Source organism: Camellia sinensis, chromosome 1 (genome assembly GCF_055761805.1).
Source record: "Camellia sinensis isolate YWXY chromosome 1, ASM5576180v1, whole genome shotgun sequence".
In the NCBI taxonomy this organism is placed as follows: Eukaryota; Viridiplantae; Streptophyta; class Magnoliopsida; order Ericales; family Theaceae; genus Camellia; species Camellia sinensis.
This window is the reverse complement of record NC_138961.1, coordinates 38,740,942-38,756,594: the sequence shown is the minus strand read 5'-3', so window position 1 is coordinate 38,756,594 and position 15,653 is coordinate 38,740,942. Positions and strand designations below refer to the sequence as shown.

At 42.7% G+C, this 15,653-nt stretch overlaps 1 pseudogene across 1 annotated transcript in view; it reads left to right on the top strand.

The window, feature by feature from the left end:
- The window catches only part of LOC114258666 (putative methyltransferase ICS2), a 37,892-nt pseudogene extending 23,490 nt beyond the window's left edge, over positions 1-14,402 (top strand). Inside the window, exon 3 of the transcript XR_014365896.1 lies at positions 13,794-14,402. The product of XR_014365896.1 is annotated as a putative methyltransferase ICS2 (transcript). The remainder of the gene's footprint in view (positions 1-13,793) is intronic.
- The last annotated feature ends 1,251 nt before the right edge of the window (positions 14,403-15,653 follow it).

Sequence of the window (15,653 nt, the reverse complement as noted above, 5' to 3'; positions counted from 1 at the left end):
TAGCATGCCTCTCTTTCTCTCAAATGATCAAAGTTTTGCAAATCCCGAGGAATTCCTTCCTCTTCGTTTTCACCGCAGTGTTCAAAAAGTTTTGAAAAACTTAGGTTAAATGCAATGATTTTGGGGTGCAGAAGAGAGCAGGTGGAATGTACTGCCATTTCATTCAGATTCCGTCACAACTAGCACACGGCAGAAGGGAACATAGAAGTGCAAAAAATACTGCTGTTTCATTCAAATCTGTTGGTACAACTGGCTCCCTAGCAGAAACAGACTCAAAACAAAACGAAAAGACAAACACAAAACAAAATGGTGACGCCCGAGGTAACACCCCCCGGAATCACCCGACTCCTGTACAACAGGACTAACTCGATACAACAAGACAGATCCAAAATAAAAAGAGACTGACTCAAAACAAAAAGACAGACTCAAAACAAAACAACAAGACTGACCCAATACCCGAGTCGGAAACCGGCATTCGCCAATGCTCAAAACAGTGCATGCCATCCACCATATCTGGAGTAAACTGAGCGCTGCCCGCAGGTGGTTCATCCCTCCAATCATATCACATTATCCCCTACAAATTCACTGATCAAGTGCCGATAGACTTTGCAGGACCTGGTGCGGGGATGACCCCATTGTCAAATAGATCCTGTACTTCATGGCGAAGACGGAAGCAGGCGTTGGTAGTATGGCCAGTTTGTTGATGGTACGCGCAGTACTGGGTAGTATCATGTGTAGCCGGAAGAGGATTCGGGAGAGGCCGAGGCTCAAGGGGTTTGAGATGGCCTTGTCCAACAAGGATTTGGAGAGCTTTGGACAGAGGCATATAGAGGGCATGGAAGACCCTCCGACCTCGGGGTTGGTATTTCAAGGTTTGTGGATTTTTGCTGGACGCACCAGCAGGGGGATTAGCAGGTGTTGGCCTAGTTTGGTGATCTCTTCCGAGTGGAGGATTAGAGATAACAGGATCGTCTCTGGTATGATAGCCCTTCCCCCGATGTTCCTTCTGATTCGGACTGCCTCCAACCTGAGTAGCGAAAGTGTCATCCACAGCTTTTGTAACAACTGCGAGGACTTGCTCTTTGTTCAGCCCCTCGGCTTTCAAAGCCTCAACAGCCAACAGAAGATGTTCATTGGGATCCATGTCCGCCCCTATCTTGTTCCTCCCACTCACCTCCATTCTGCCAAGGGATTGGCTTTCCTCAAATGCAGCCTGTCCCAACATCGGGGAGTCTCTTGGCATGAAGTTCCTGGTATGTGGTGTGGTGGATGATGGAGCCAATGTCCCGGAGGCCAAATCCGTCACGGTTTTTTGAAGATCTTTAATCATTCCCATCAACTCAGAAGTAGTGGGTTCACGGGTTTGAAATGGTTGAGGTTCGGGTGTACCCATCATGCATAAGTCCATGCTTTCTGGGATAAACACCTCAGGCTTGGGTAGATGGGCCAGGGTGATGTATATGCTGGGGTCAAAGGTGGATGGCAGTATGTGGATGTGATTGAGGTAGGCAGGAGATGTTTGGTCATTGGGGTCTGAAGGTGGAGCTATCGTCCGGTTGTTGATGAGATTTTGGATCTCATGACGAAGGCGGTAGCAACGGTCGGTGCCATGACCGCGCTGCTGATGGTACACACAATACTTGGCGGGGTTATGTCTGGCTGGGAGTGGGTTGGGAAGAGGTTGAGGATCGAGGGGTTTGAGATGCCCTTTTTCCATCAAGGCTTTTAGTGTGCTAGTCAGGCTCATATAGAGGGGGGTGAAAGTTCTACCCTGAGTTCGGGCTGGGCTAGCTGTTTGTAGGCTCGGTTTGGCAAAAGGGTCGGCTGTGGCGACCGTATTGATTTCGGTGGGTTTGGGAATAGCGCTACTACCAGCGTTGGTACTCCTTGAAATCACCTTCCTTGTCAGTTCCCTTGTCCTGGGAATGATCCCGCTGTTGAACGCATTCTCGACTTGAACCCCCAGTTCATGCAAACTTTTGAAAGTGAATAGTGGAGCGACTATCAACTTTTGCAACATATCATGCTCGAGGTTTCGGACCATCATCTGCACTTGATCCTTCTCAGAAGGGCGACGATCTGTCATTTGTGCTGCCTTTGCTCTCCACCTTGCTATGAATTCCACAAAAGGCTCTGTTGGGTTTTGGCGAGTTGCTTCAAGCTCTTGGATGGTCATTTCAACTTGGGTATTGTAGGAATACTGATCGACAAAGGCCTCAGCCAGTTCTTCCCAGTTTTGCTTCACTGTATCCTCCAATTTGGTATACCAAGTGGCTGCCACACCCGACAGGGTTCTTCCATACAAAGAGAGTTTCTGTGGCTTAGTCAGACCCATCGGTTTCAGGACATCTAAGAAAACTCGGATATGTACCATTGGATCTCCAGACCCGTCGAAACGGTCGATATATGGCATTTTGAATCTGTCTGGGAGCCGGATGGAAGCCTCGGTGTGCCCATCCTCAATGCCAGGAATGGAGTTAAGGCCTTGTGCCCTTTTGAATTGCTTCTCAAGGTTTGCAATTTTCACTGCAGTCGGATTGAACTCATCAACATGAAAGGGTTGAGTTTTCTCATTAGGCTGCACCAGGGGTCTGAGCACCTGAGCTTGAGCCAACCCTTCTCGAGGATTCAGACACTGCAAGTCTTCAACTGGCAGAATTGGGTCAAAGTTCGGCTGGGGTCCCAAAGCTGGATGTGAGGTAGATGCCCCAGATGGGCGCTGCGTTTCAATACTGGTCTCAGCTTGCATCGCAGTTCCCCGATTTAGCGCTGCTGTCACGGCTGCGAATTCTTCCGAACCTTGTGCCATCACGGTCTGCTGAGTCTGAACAAAAGTGATGTGACTGGCGACTGACGGATTAGATGAACAGATGAGCCCTGACCGACTTTTCTTTACCTTGCCGCAGCGAAAGAACACTGGTTGCCCTTGAATTGAATTTCTGCCCTAACAAAGTCTAATCAGCACAAGTTCGATGAACCTCAGGGGATATCGGAGCCTTCTGAAGCTATGGTTCCCAGACTACCTTGCAAAAGAGAAAATAGACAGCATCTCAGCCTGATTCCACCTGAATAGATATGAGCCTATTTGAATGAGTGTGCTCTCTACTGAATTCTGCCCCAAAATTCGGCCTCAAAATCTGAGTCTGATACCCACGGGTAAAGCTGACTCCCAAATACTGATAGTAATGCCCGCAGGCCTGATGCCAAAATTCGCAAACTGGTGCCCGCAGGCCTGACGCCCAAACTCATACACTGATACATGCATTCCTGTAGAGACGCACTCTAAAGCACATAACAGATAAGTGAGAGCCAAAACACCCCTATGTTAGGATAAGGTTTCCCTGTCCTATTTTGTCAGGAGCTAGGGTTTCATTACGCACACAGCGGCTTCAAACAACCTATAAACGGGTAAGCAACCTGTCCTAGTTTGGAATGGTCACTATGGATCCGAATATGCACTAGGTCGAATGGTCAAAGAGGGTGCCCCGGTAAAACCGGGGTTTGTGTTCCCATACTGGCAGAGCCCACAACCGGTCAGCCTTATGGTCATGCCTTGACAAGACAAGCCTCCGGTAAACCGTTCAGGAATAGCAGATGGCAAACACGGTGTCCTAGGCACACCAATGCAAATGTAATGCAAAGAAACACACAAGTGTAGTCAAAAACAGATATCATGAGTTCGAGTCAAGTTCTCTAAATCCCCAGTGGAGTCGCCAGAAACTGTAACAAGCCCGCGGGGGACCTCGCTACAGCTCGGACTCGATTTTGTAGTCACGGTTCGTAATCTGAACCAAAGAGTCCAAATCCGGCAAATCGTTTTTGAGAAAACAGATTTTTTTGAAAGAAGTGCCAAACATGGACTGCTTTGCCAGATACAGAGTCGCCACCTAAATATTTTATTTTGGGAAATTTAGAAAACCCTGACTCGGTGCCAAAAGGCCACGTGTCCGTCATCACCAAAGTTGCCTCGGCTCGGGAACTTGGGTACGATTGGGGAAGGTCACTTCGTGAGCACCCCCGCTCGCCCGGTCATAGACCGGCCTCTACTAACCATGATATCAATTTTTGAAAACTTTGTGTGTCCTTAATCCGGTTATTAGCCTAGGTTACTATGTGATGCGCACAGCATACAAGTATAGACCGGGTCGCCTGAATTGGAACGAAACATTTCATGTTTGTTTTTGTTTGAAAATGGTTTGATGGTGCTACTCGCAAGTAGGCTAAGTCGTGGATTTGCCACCCTCGGGTGGGCTTAGGAAAACATGATCTTGCCACTATCTAATGGGCTTAAAACACACATTTGATGAATTATTCCAATCCAAGTAACCCAACCTTCACCCACAGGCATTCAGGCAGATATATTACATAAGCATTTAGCCTCATGGTAAGCATGCTATTCATGGCAGTCACTCACACGCATGCAAGGATGCTAAAGCATAAAACTCACCGAGTACTCCAAACTAAGAAAAAGAAGTTTATTAGAAATCATGCATGATCCTAAATATACAGAAATGCCTAATGCAACACATGCAAAAATGCAACTATAGCAGGCTCGGCTATTCTAAACATGGCATATGGAATGCTACAGCTATCATGTATTCAACTTGGAAATTGAAATGCAGTTAGTATGGTGCGCCGAGCCCGGTGCATGCGAAACAGATGAATGAATGCAAACATGCTATCATACTGTATGCTAATTGAAATATGCCCTAATCTAAACATCATAAGCGGATAAATAAAAGGGAGAAAGACGTGGGGTTGGAAGACATGCAACACACACACGCACACTTATTACAGCATTGCCCTCGCACAGAGGGTCCGAATAAATAATACAGTCCCAAATAAAAGAATATTACAGCCCGAATATTACAGTCCGAATAATGTACAAATTCCTAATTAATTAACAAATCAACTAAGGAAATAAATAAAACTGGCATGCAAGCCAGGGACTGCCTTGCTTCTGATGGGTGATGCATGTCCAGGTTGTCTTGCGCGGAAATCCACCGGAATGCCCCAATTAGCCTCTGTTTACACCTGTTCTTTAAATGCGTGCCAAGCCCCAAAAGGTTGCTGATTCTTTGTTTTGCTGCAACAGAGAGCAGGAAAGGGGCATAGTAATGTATTTGCATAGATATATGCATGTCTCGATCCTCGTGCCACCAATCACGCATACCGAGGCATGATGGCCGAGGAGTCGAAATGCACAACTCAATATAGAATGAATGCACATGAAACTACAGCTAAAACCTAACTCCATCATGGATAATCCGGAGTGTCGGTGACTGGGGAATTGAAACACATTCCGTCACTCGGAGTACGAAATGTACCTCGTTTCCCGTGCCCGGGCTAACTCCTATTCCGGACACGATGCAATGTGCATGATATGCATGAAATGCGACTAAGATACAACCTAGTATGCACAATGCTATGAAAATGATATGCCTCGAAATGCGTGCACACGGGTACGCAAATCGAGAAAATGACAGAATGCAATCTAAGATACAACCTAGTATGCACTGTGCTATGAAAATGAGATGCCTCGAAATGCGTGCACACGGGCACGCAAACTGAGAAAATGACAGAATGTGATCTAAGATACAACCTAATATGCACTATGCTATGAAAATGAGATGCCTCGAAGTGCGTGCACACGGGCACGCAAACCGAGAAAATGACAGAATGCAATGTAAATGAGATGCCTCGAAGTGCGTGCACACGGGCACGCAAACCGAGAAAATGACATACGCAATGTAAATGACATGGAAATATGATATGGGCTTACACTAACATGAGAGAGCCTCAGCCACACTCACATAAGAGGCCGGCGGATAAAAATGAAGTGCCTCGAAATGCGTGCACACAGGCACGCAAACCGAGGCAATGGCAGAATGCGATGTAATGACATGAAAACATGATATGGGCTTATACCAACATGAGTGAGCCGCAGCCACACTCACATAGGATGCCGACGGATAAAAATGAAGTGCCTCGAAATGCGTGCACACGGGCACGCAAACCGAGGTGATGGCAAAATGCGATATAATGACATGAAATGAGTAGAAATCATTCTAATTGAATTTCGGCACTAAGATATGGGGGAAAACAGTCCCGAAATGAGGCGAAATGGCACCAAATGCATGGAATTGTCCCGAAATGCAAAATTAGGCACCCGAAATGGCCTATAGCTATACCAAACATGCATAATTGGCACATGGAATGAAAATACAGAAGCAAGGCAGCCCCAAAATAAGCATTTTACTAGTACAAAACAAGGCCAAACAGCAAGCAAAGATAGGGCAAAATTAGCATGCGAAAATGGCCCTAAACATGGGATTAAGAAGCAACTCATAGCTGCTGTCCTCAAACAGGTTAGGACCCTTCAATAACATTGAAGAGGGACCAAAAATAAGCACTTTCACAGAACTGTAAAAACCTCAAAAACAAACATAGATAAGGCTAAATTTTTATGCAAGAAAACGGACCAAAAGGTGGCCAAAGAGGCAAGTGGTATATTCACAGCCCAAATTGAAAAATTCCCTTCTACAACATTGAAGAGGGACCAAAAATAAGCATGTTTACAGAACTGTAAAAACCCAGAAACAGTATACAAACATGCTAGAAATGCAATGCAAAATAAGGCTCAAAAGAGGCTATAACATGAGGTATGCAAAATATTCCACAAACGGCCAAAGACCCTTAATGAGACATGTAGAATGGGCCAAAATAAGACTATTTTCAGAACTGTAAAATGGCCAAAAACCAAAGCATGATAGGCTAACAAAACATGCAAAAATGGGAACCGAAAGTGAGATATAACATGAAGTGGCATATGGAGGTCCCAAACCATGAAAGACCCTAAACAAAACATGAAGAATGGACCAAAATGAGACTATTTTCAGAACTGTAAAATGGCCAAAAACCAAAGCATGATAGGCTTCCATAGCATGCAAAAATGGGACCAAAAGGGGAGTATAAAGGCAAGTATAACATGGAGGTCCCAAAAAGTGTTGAGCCCTTCTTCAATGTTGAAGAGGGGCTCAAAATAAGCCTATTTACAGTTTATTTCATGCTCCAAAACAAATTACACACGAGCTAAAAAAATCATGCAAGAAAACGGTATTTACGAAGGGTATTGAAGCAAGTGGCATATGGAGGGCTCAAACAGGGTTGATCCCTTAATGAGACATGAAAATGAGCTAAAAAAAAAGGTACTTTCAGTTTTGGTCGGAGCTCAAATGTATAAGAAGGAGAGGCTAAGAAATATTGCAAAGAAAAGCTCAAAAAAGAGAAAATGGCAACTCACCTTTGGAGACAAGTCTTTTGTTGCTTCTTGGACCAATTTGCAGCTCCTTTAGCCTTTGAGAAGCCCTCCTTGTTGCTGGAAATGAAGTGGTGATGGTAGAGCTTGGAGGTGATGAAGAAAACAAGGTGTAGGACTTAAGGTTTTTTAGGAAAATGAGAAGGATGGAGGGAGATATGGATCTTGAGGCTTGAAGAACAAATTTTCTAACCTCCAAATGTGATGCCACCAGCTGGTTATATGGACAAAAAGAGGGTGTAAAGGTGGGGCAAAAAGGAGGTAAGCTTTCCCCCACAAAATATCCCCCGGATTGGGATATTTTCTGGGGGAAACAGCTGCACAGCTGTAAAGTGCAAGTTGAGAGGAAGCAGGCCGGCCCCTTACTTTTGCTGCAGGTGGCCGGCCAACCACCCCCCCTAGCCGGCCAGCTAGGGGTCAAAAGGGTCAAGTATAATCAGTGGCCGGCCACCACATATTGGTGGCCTCCCAGGTCTCCTCTTCACAACCACGTGGTTCGAATTTGGAAATTCTAAAACAGGAGAGAGAACAAGCCATTTTGAGGAGGGGTTCAAAAGGGTCAGAAGGAATTAATGGCCGGCCATATGATATTAGGATCCTCCCATGTGTGTACAACACAAATATGTGGTTTGGGGTTGAAGAAAGTAGCTCCAAGGTGTTCAACATTAGCCCGGAAGGAGGGGTTCAAAAGGGTCAGGTGGAATTACTGGCCGGCCACCAACTTTTAGGGTCCTCCCATGTGTGTACATCACAAATATGTGGTTTGGGGTTGAAGAAAGTAGCTCCAAGGTGTTCAACATTGGCTCGGAAGTGCGAAAAGCGGCTGTCGGAGAGCGAAAATAGAATATAACTGGTTGCCAAGATAATTGCTGGCCTCCCACCCTCCAGTGACCTCCCTGGTGATAAAACAGAGGCACCTGCCAAAAATGAACAAGAACCGATGCAAAACGAACCCTCGAGGGCCAAAACACGCAGTTCGGGGTCCCGAAAATGGGCTGCCAAGCACCGAAAGTGGCGTTCGGCCACGAAGTGGGTTTCTCAGACCCCAGTGTCCCTCAAAAGGGAGTAAATAGGAGGTATGCCAAATTTTAGACCAAACGGAGATGGTTAAGCGGTCCCGAACCGAGGCACACGGCCTGGTAGCTCCGAAAACCGGGAACCGGGCTCCGAAATGAGCAAAATGGCCTGCGGCCACCAAATGTAGCCCACGGCCACTGAGAGATGGTCTACGGGACCTCTCCCTCCCCTCAGGAAAAGAAACAGAGAAAACCGAGTCTGGTTCGCAAACCGAGACAAGGCACAGAAGAGGGTTCGGAAATCCGGAGGCAGGGCTCACGATCGCGACTCTAAAACTTCTGAACGAGCATATTATGTAATATCACCAAGCGCTCAATCGGTGACTTCTGAGTCTTAAGGTCGGTCAAAAATGGGGTGTCTACAGATACGCTAAGAGGTGTTTTGTTTGAGACTTCGGGTATTCTTGGTAGTCGCTTTTAGCCTTTCCTGCATGTGGTGCAGTGAAGATTGCATAATTTTCTTGTATCCTTTCTATACGAAATGTGTGAGACTGCTGTGACATGTTGGTTTGCTTAAAATGTTGTATTTATTTTGCATAAATATTTCATTACAACCCTTTTTCCATAAACGTAATTTATGTTCTGCATTGTGCATCTCACTTGCATCTTGCCCTTGCCTGCGGGCGCATCTATTTTGTTATCATTTTTGTTTGTCTAAGTCTTTGGCCTGTCCAAAAATGGGTCGTCTTTGGGGTTTGACATTCACTCCCGTCATTTTATGAATTTCGAGTTCTGTCAAAGAGGGAAAACTATAGACACCCCATTTTTGACCGACCTCAAGACTTCGATGTCATCGGTTATGCACTCGATGATTGCGCATGTTTGTGCTTGTTTTGAGTGCCCGAAGGTCTCAGCTGAGTGCCTTGTCTTTGAGCCTCTTAACTCTCTGTGTTTTGCCCTTGTTTTGGACCAAACCTTGTTGCCTCTTGCCTAGTGGGAGGGGAAGGCGTTGCCGGCCACTTGTGGCACTTTCCGGCCACTTTCCTCTCTTGTAGGCCACTTCAAGTGGTCGGTCGGCTAAGGGAAGTGGCCGGCCGGCCACCTTAACTGGCCGGCGGCCACTTTTTCTCCTTTTTAGATATTTTCAAATCTTTTGAGCTAGTTGTGGCTCACTAAAACACATCCTCCATACACGTGTATGGAGGGATCAAGCAAGCCATTTTGCTTGCTTGCTCTATATAAGGGGGGCTCCCTCTCCCTTTACAACGGTTACAAAATTTCAGAGCTGAAATTTGCCCCCCTCTCTCTCTCTATATATATATATTGTGTGAAATTGAGCTTAAAAGTGTGTTTTCTTCACATATTTGCACTAAGCCACCTAGTCAAAACCTTAGCCTTAAACTTGAGGTTCTTGGAGGCCTGGTTGGAGCTCCTTGGAGTGATTTTGGCTCAGAAGTTAGTTGTTAGCATGCTATTTTAATTTGTGCTTCAAAGGTGAGATTCTACCTCCTTAATATTTGTTTTTGTACATTGGTTTGACCACCCTTGCATGTTGTTTTTGGCCTAGCTTTCAACTACAAAAATCTCTATTTTTCAATTGTTAAGAGTGCCTGTTTGAGGCCCTGTGGGAGTTGGGGGTGTTTCACTCCCTTGTGTGCCTTATTTGCTTAAGCCTTGTACCATCTCTTAAGGCTTTTGAGGTACTCTTTGTTTGGCCTTTCTACCACTGAAACTCAGAGAAATTTCAGTGGTAGAAACCATGTTTTGAGGTCTAAAGTAGGAGGGGGTGGCCTCCCCTCTTTGCTTCTTGGTTACATGTCTTGTTGGCCTCATACTTGAGCATGTGTTTCTACCGTCTCTTGACTTTATCTAAGCATGTTTTTGTGACTTTTTTAACATGTTTTGGCTATGTTTGTGGCTGGCTTGGCCACTTCTTGCATTCTTCTTACACTTGTAGTGTAATCTTGCCCACTGGCCTAGTGTACTTGATGTTTTGGCTCATCATTCTAGCATGTGTTAGCTTGACTCCAGCATGTTTTTGGCCTTTATTTAACATGCTCTAGCTCTTTTTTGAATAGCTTTGGTCATGCATGCCTTGATTTGTATAGCTATAGTGTTGTTGGCCCTTACTAGCTTTGACTTTAAGGCCCTTGACATGCTTTACTTGAGTTATTTGCATGCCTTAGCATCATTCCACCCATGATTTCAATGCATGTAGCCTTGTCACACTCTCACATATATCACTCTTTAAGTGTGTTTAAGAGTTGAGCTTTATGCCTTGTTTGTGGCCTAACATGTATGCATGTTTGTCTAGTCCTTTGAGCTTCAATTTCAGCATGTCTTGGCCTCTGATTTGGCATGATTAAGCTTTGTCCATAGCTGGTTTGGCTGTTTAGGCCATGTATTGCATGCCTCTTGTGTGAATGCCATAACTAGCTTTGAGTTTTAGGGCCTCTTGCATGCTATACTTGTGATGTTTGCATGATACGTCATCATTTGGCATGTGATTTCAGTGCTCATATCTCTACTATACTCTCGTATATATCACTCTTTCAATGCGTTTGAGAGTTGATCTTTTTATATTACTTGCGAGCCATAAGTTGAGCATGCATTTTCTTCCCTTTTATGCTATCATCTTAGCACTTTTTGGCCACTATTTTGGCACGCATGAGGTCTGTTTAGGGCTGGTTTGGTCCATGGAGCATTGTATTGCCTGTCTCTAGTGTTGTGTCCTTCACTAGTTTCATCATTTTAGTCCCTTAACATGTTATGCATGCGCTATTTGCATGTTTGAGTCTTGTGTCTCATGCCAAGATAACACACGTTGTTTGTATTGCATTGTGTTTGGATCGGACATTAATCCAAACACAAGAAATGTGAGACGTTTCATACTCCAAGTAATGAAACATGTTGCATTCTTGGTCACCAACACCCTTGATCATGCATGATAGGGTGAAGGCACTTTGAGTCTTATATGCGCATTCACTAAGCTTGTACAAGCTCGGTTTTTGAGCCATCATGCATTGAGATGCATGATTGGTGGCTCAAGAGCCAAGTACCACACATTCTTTTGAGTCTGAGAGATGATGATGAGGGTGGTAGTACACACATTTCTAGCCAAATACATTGCCTTGGCTCTATTGCTCTCTGTTTCAGCAAAGGCAGGATTCTAGCCACTTGCACTAGCCTGCCGACCACTTATACTGGCCGGCCGGCCATATGAAGTAGCCTACAGACCAGTTGAGGTGGCCGGCTGGCCACCTGAAGAAGAAATTGTCCAAAATGTTCTTGTTTTGGGGCAGAAACCATCTGGAAGTTTGTGCAGTGTTCTGAGATCACAATGAGTGCAAACAGAGGCAACTCATGGCTAGACAATGCATCTTTGGGCGAAGCACATCGAGCATGCATGTCTCCCTCCCCCAAGGCCATTTTATTACTTTACTTAGCTAATTACTTTAGTGGTTCTGTAATTAATTAGTTAATGTGCTTAGCTAATGCAATTCATTTTTGTAATATTCTAATTAGCTTAGATTAGCTAGTTATTCAAATTTAATTTAGTTTGTAATAACTAATTAGCTAAGTTACTTAATTAGCTAGCCTAGCTTAGCTTAGTATAACTTGGCTTAATTATTCAGACCCTCCGTCGAGAGGGCGCTTTGTTGCAATAAGTGTGCGTGTGTGTGATGCATGTCATCCAACCCCACTTCTTTCTCCCTTTTACTTATCATCTTTCGATGGTTAGTTTAGGGTATATTTCGATTAGCATCCTTATGCTTGCATGCGTGCATCGTTCATTCGTCTCGCATGCACCGAGCTCGGCTCATCATACAAACTGCATTGTAATTCAATACATATTTGAATACGTGCATCAAATCATTACATTCATATGCCGTCTTAGACAGCCGAGCCTATTTAGTTGCATTTTTGCGTGTGTTGCATTAGGCATTTTAACATAGCTAGAATCATGCATGATTTCTAACTAGTTCTATGTTTTGGCTTGGAGTATATTGTAAGTGTTTATGCTTTAGCATCCTTACATGAGTGTGAGTGTTGCCATGATAGCATGCTTTCCATGAGGCTATTTGCTTAAGTGATTAACTGCATGAATGCCTGTGGATGGAGGCTTGATTGCCTGAATTGGAACAACTCGATGATTGTGAGTTTTAAGCCCACTTTGGAAGTGGCACATCATGTTTTCAAGCCCACGTAAGGGTGGCAAATCCGCGCTTTAGCCTACTTGCGAGTAGCACTTTCAAACCATTTTCAAAAACAAACATGAGTTGTTTTGTTCCAATTCTCGTGATTGAGTCTATATTTGTTTGCTATGCGCATCACGTAGTAAAGCTAGCTAATAAACCGGAATAAGAACACATGTGTTTATAAAACAAGATATCATGTTAGTAGAGGCCGATCTTTGATCGGGCGAGTGGGGGTGCTCATTGCATGACCTTTCCCTCTCGTACCCAAGTTCCCAAGCCTAGGTAACTTTGGTGATGACGGACACGTGGCCTTTGGCACAAGTCAGGGTTCCCTAAATTTCCCAAAATAAAATATTTAGGTGTCGACTCTATTATCTGGCAAAGCAGTCCATGTTTGGCACTTCTTGATCAAAATCGATTTTCCAAAACGATTTGCCGGATTTGGACTTTTTGGTGATTTATCAGTCTTACATTGCACTTTGTGAGATTAGATTCAGAACCATGACGGGAGTCCGAACTGTAGTAGCTAAGAACCTAATCCGCGTCCTCTTCGAAACGGGGGGCGCGTGGAGGATGTTCGGGCGATCTACACCGTCCACAAAGGTCTGATTTCGCTTTTTATATATTTTTTGTGCCAAATCTCTCATTTCTCAAAATTGGTTTCCATCATTCGTCATTACTCTCAAAATTCGTTACATACACATATAAACTATTCTTTAATTGAGTTAAAATGAAATCGTTATTAGCCAAACCAAACCAAACCAAGCCTTAAGTCTCATCAAATGGGATCGGCTACATGAAATAGTTATTAGCGTTTTACAAAAATGAGTATTCTTCATTGCTCTAAAAAATCATTTCATATATATAAACTACGCCTTAATCAGAGTTAAAATGAAATTATTATGAACATGTTATCACATTGACTCATATTTTACTCTCTGAAGGTAAAATATTCATAACTCAAAAACGTACTAAGAGTTTGGTGCTCAAACCAGTTAGATTCTTAAAGCTTTCCAACTATTTCGGATCATGAAAAACAGAGTTCAATGTGTCCAAAATTAATAATTTTTTGTTTAATTTTTCTCCCAACATTTTAAAAATATAAGTCATCTTGATGAGTTCTTTCCTTTAAAATGATAAAATCAATACTTATCCCATCATTTGTATATATATATACATATTTGGCATAGCACTACCCTAAAATTATTTGCTTTATTTATTCCAATCTATTGATTTTCTCTCTTTCCTTCGTGATAATAGGGATTGATAGATGAAGATAAAGTAGACACCTTCAATGTACCTAGCTATTTTCCATCACTTGAGGAAGTGAAAGGCATAGTGGAGAGGGATGGATCATTCACAATTGATCATATGGAGGGGTTTGAACTTGATAGCCTACGGATGCAAGGGAATGATAAATGGGTTAGAGGGGAAAAGTTTGCCAAGGTTGCCATGGCCTTCACAGAGCCTATAATTTCAAACTAGTTTGGACGTGAAATCATGGACAAACTATATCACAAGTTCACTCACATTGTAGTTTCAGATTCGGAAGCAAAGATACCGAAGACCACAAGTATCATTCTAGTGCTTTCCATGATTGTTGGATAGTTTTTTTAAGTGTTGTGGAACAAACTGTAGTCCCCACCACATATATGCTACTAGAGGGTTGTACCAATGTATTGCACAAGAAGATTTGAGAAGGGTCAAATATAGAAAGCTTTTTCCTCTTGTGTGGAGAGAGAATGTTTTCTTGATTTAAATCTGTGATACCCAAATCGTAATGTTGGGAAGAAATGAGAAGTTGAACATGAAATTTTAATTTCTTTACCTTATGTATGTATGGAATTAGTGGTTGTTTGCTAAAAATAACGTCTCCTCCAATTATTGTAATGTTCTAGGATGGTTCTTGCAAAGAATTTTTTGCGCTTTTTAAATCTCAAATTGAAATTTTTTATCAATAGTATCAAAGTCATATATAATAGCATTTCATTAATTAATTCATGACTGTTCATGTTAAGTGTATTTGTCTATGAGTCTTTTGAAAGAGAAAAAAAAAATTGTATTCAGATGTAGAGGAAACCACGTGATAAGGATTTCAATGGTTAGAATTCGTATATTTTTAAATGTTGATGGTTTAATTTGAAACAATTATGAGTTTCTTTGTTTCAATGTCTCTCATGCTTTGCTACCTATTTGGGAACCTCTCCAATGTGGTAGTGTTGCTAGTTGTTCCTTCTTGTTGTTTTGGATTGTATTAATGTATTATTTTTTATATAATATTCCATTGTTCACTAATACAATCGGTTGCACTTTTTTTTGCTGATCAAAACAATTTCAAAAAATCGAAAAGTTAGTATTTGCTTTGTTACAGAAGTCAAACTCTAGTTTTTTTTTTTCCTCCTAATAACAATAACCTTAGCAAAAGATTAATAAAAATGAAATCCTGAATTGGAAGAGGTTTTGTTTGATATTTTTTCAAATTAAGAAAATTTAATCACAACAAACTAGCAATTATATTTTTGAGTAATGCCAAGATATAACTAAATTTTTATATCAAATTTTCTTAGAAAATTATGTGTCATTACCATTTTTAATGTAATAGACCTCACCTCCACATTCATTCATAGATCATTTTCATGGCCAAACATCATTCAAAGTTCAAATTCCAAATCTTGAATACAACAAGCACAATCTCATTAATTGGAACAAACATGAAATGACCTATCCAGCCACAACAATTGAAAAAAGAGACAAAACACACATGCATGTGGGATCCACCCCTTGTGAGAGGATTATATCCTATTCTGTGTTTGATTTTTGTATTCTTCACAATACTATTTTCATTAGTATGGGTGCCATTGGGTGCTAGCCCAAGTAGGAAGAAATCTTAGGAACCAATTGTTGATAAGGTCAAGCCGAAAGCTCGTTGGATGGAAAAGAAGGCTTTTATCATTTGCTGGTAGGTTGACTTTGATCAAGGCTACGTTATCCAATTTGCCAGTGTACTATCTCTCTTTATTTAAAATGCCAGCAGGAATAGCAAATGAGATTGAAAGAATTCAGGCTGCTTTTCTATGGGGAGGACCAGATTTGAAGAGGAAATTACACTTGGTGAAGTGG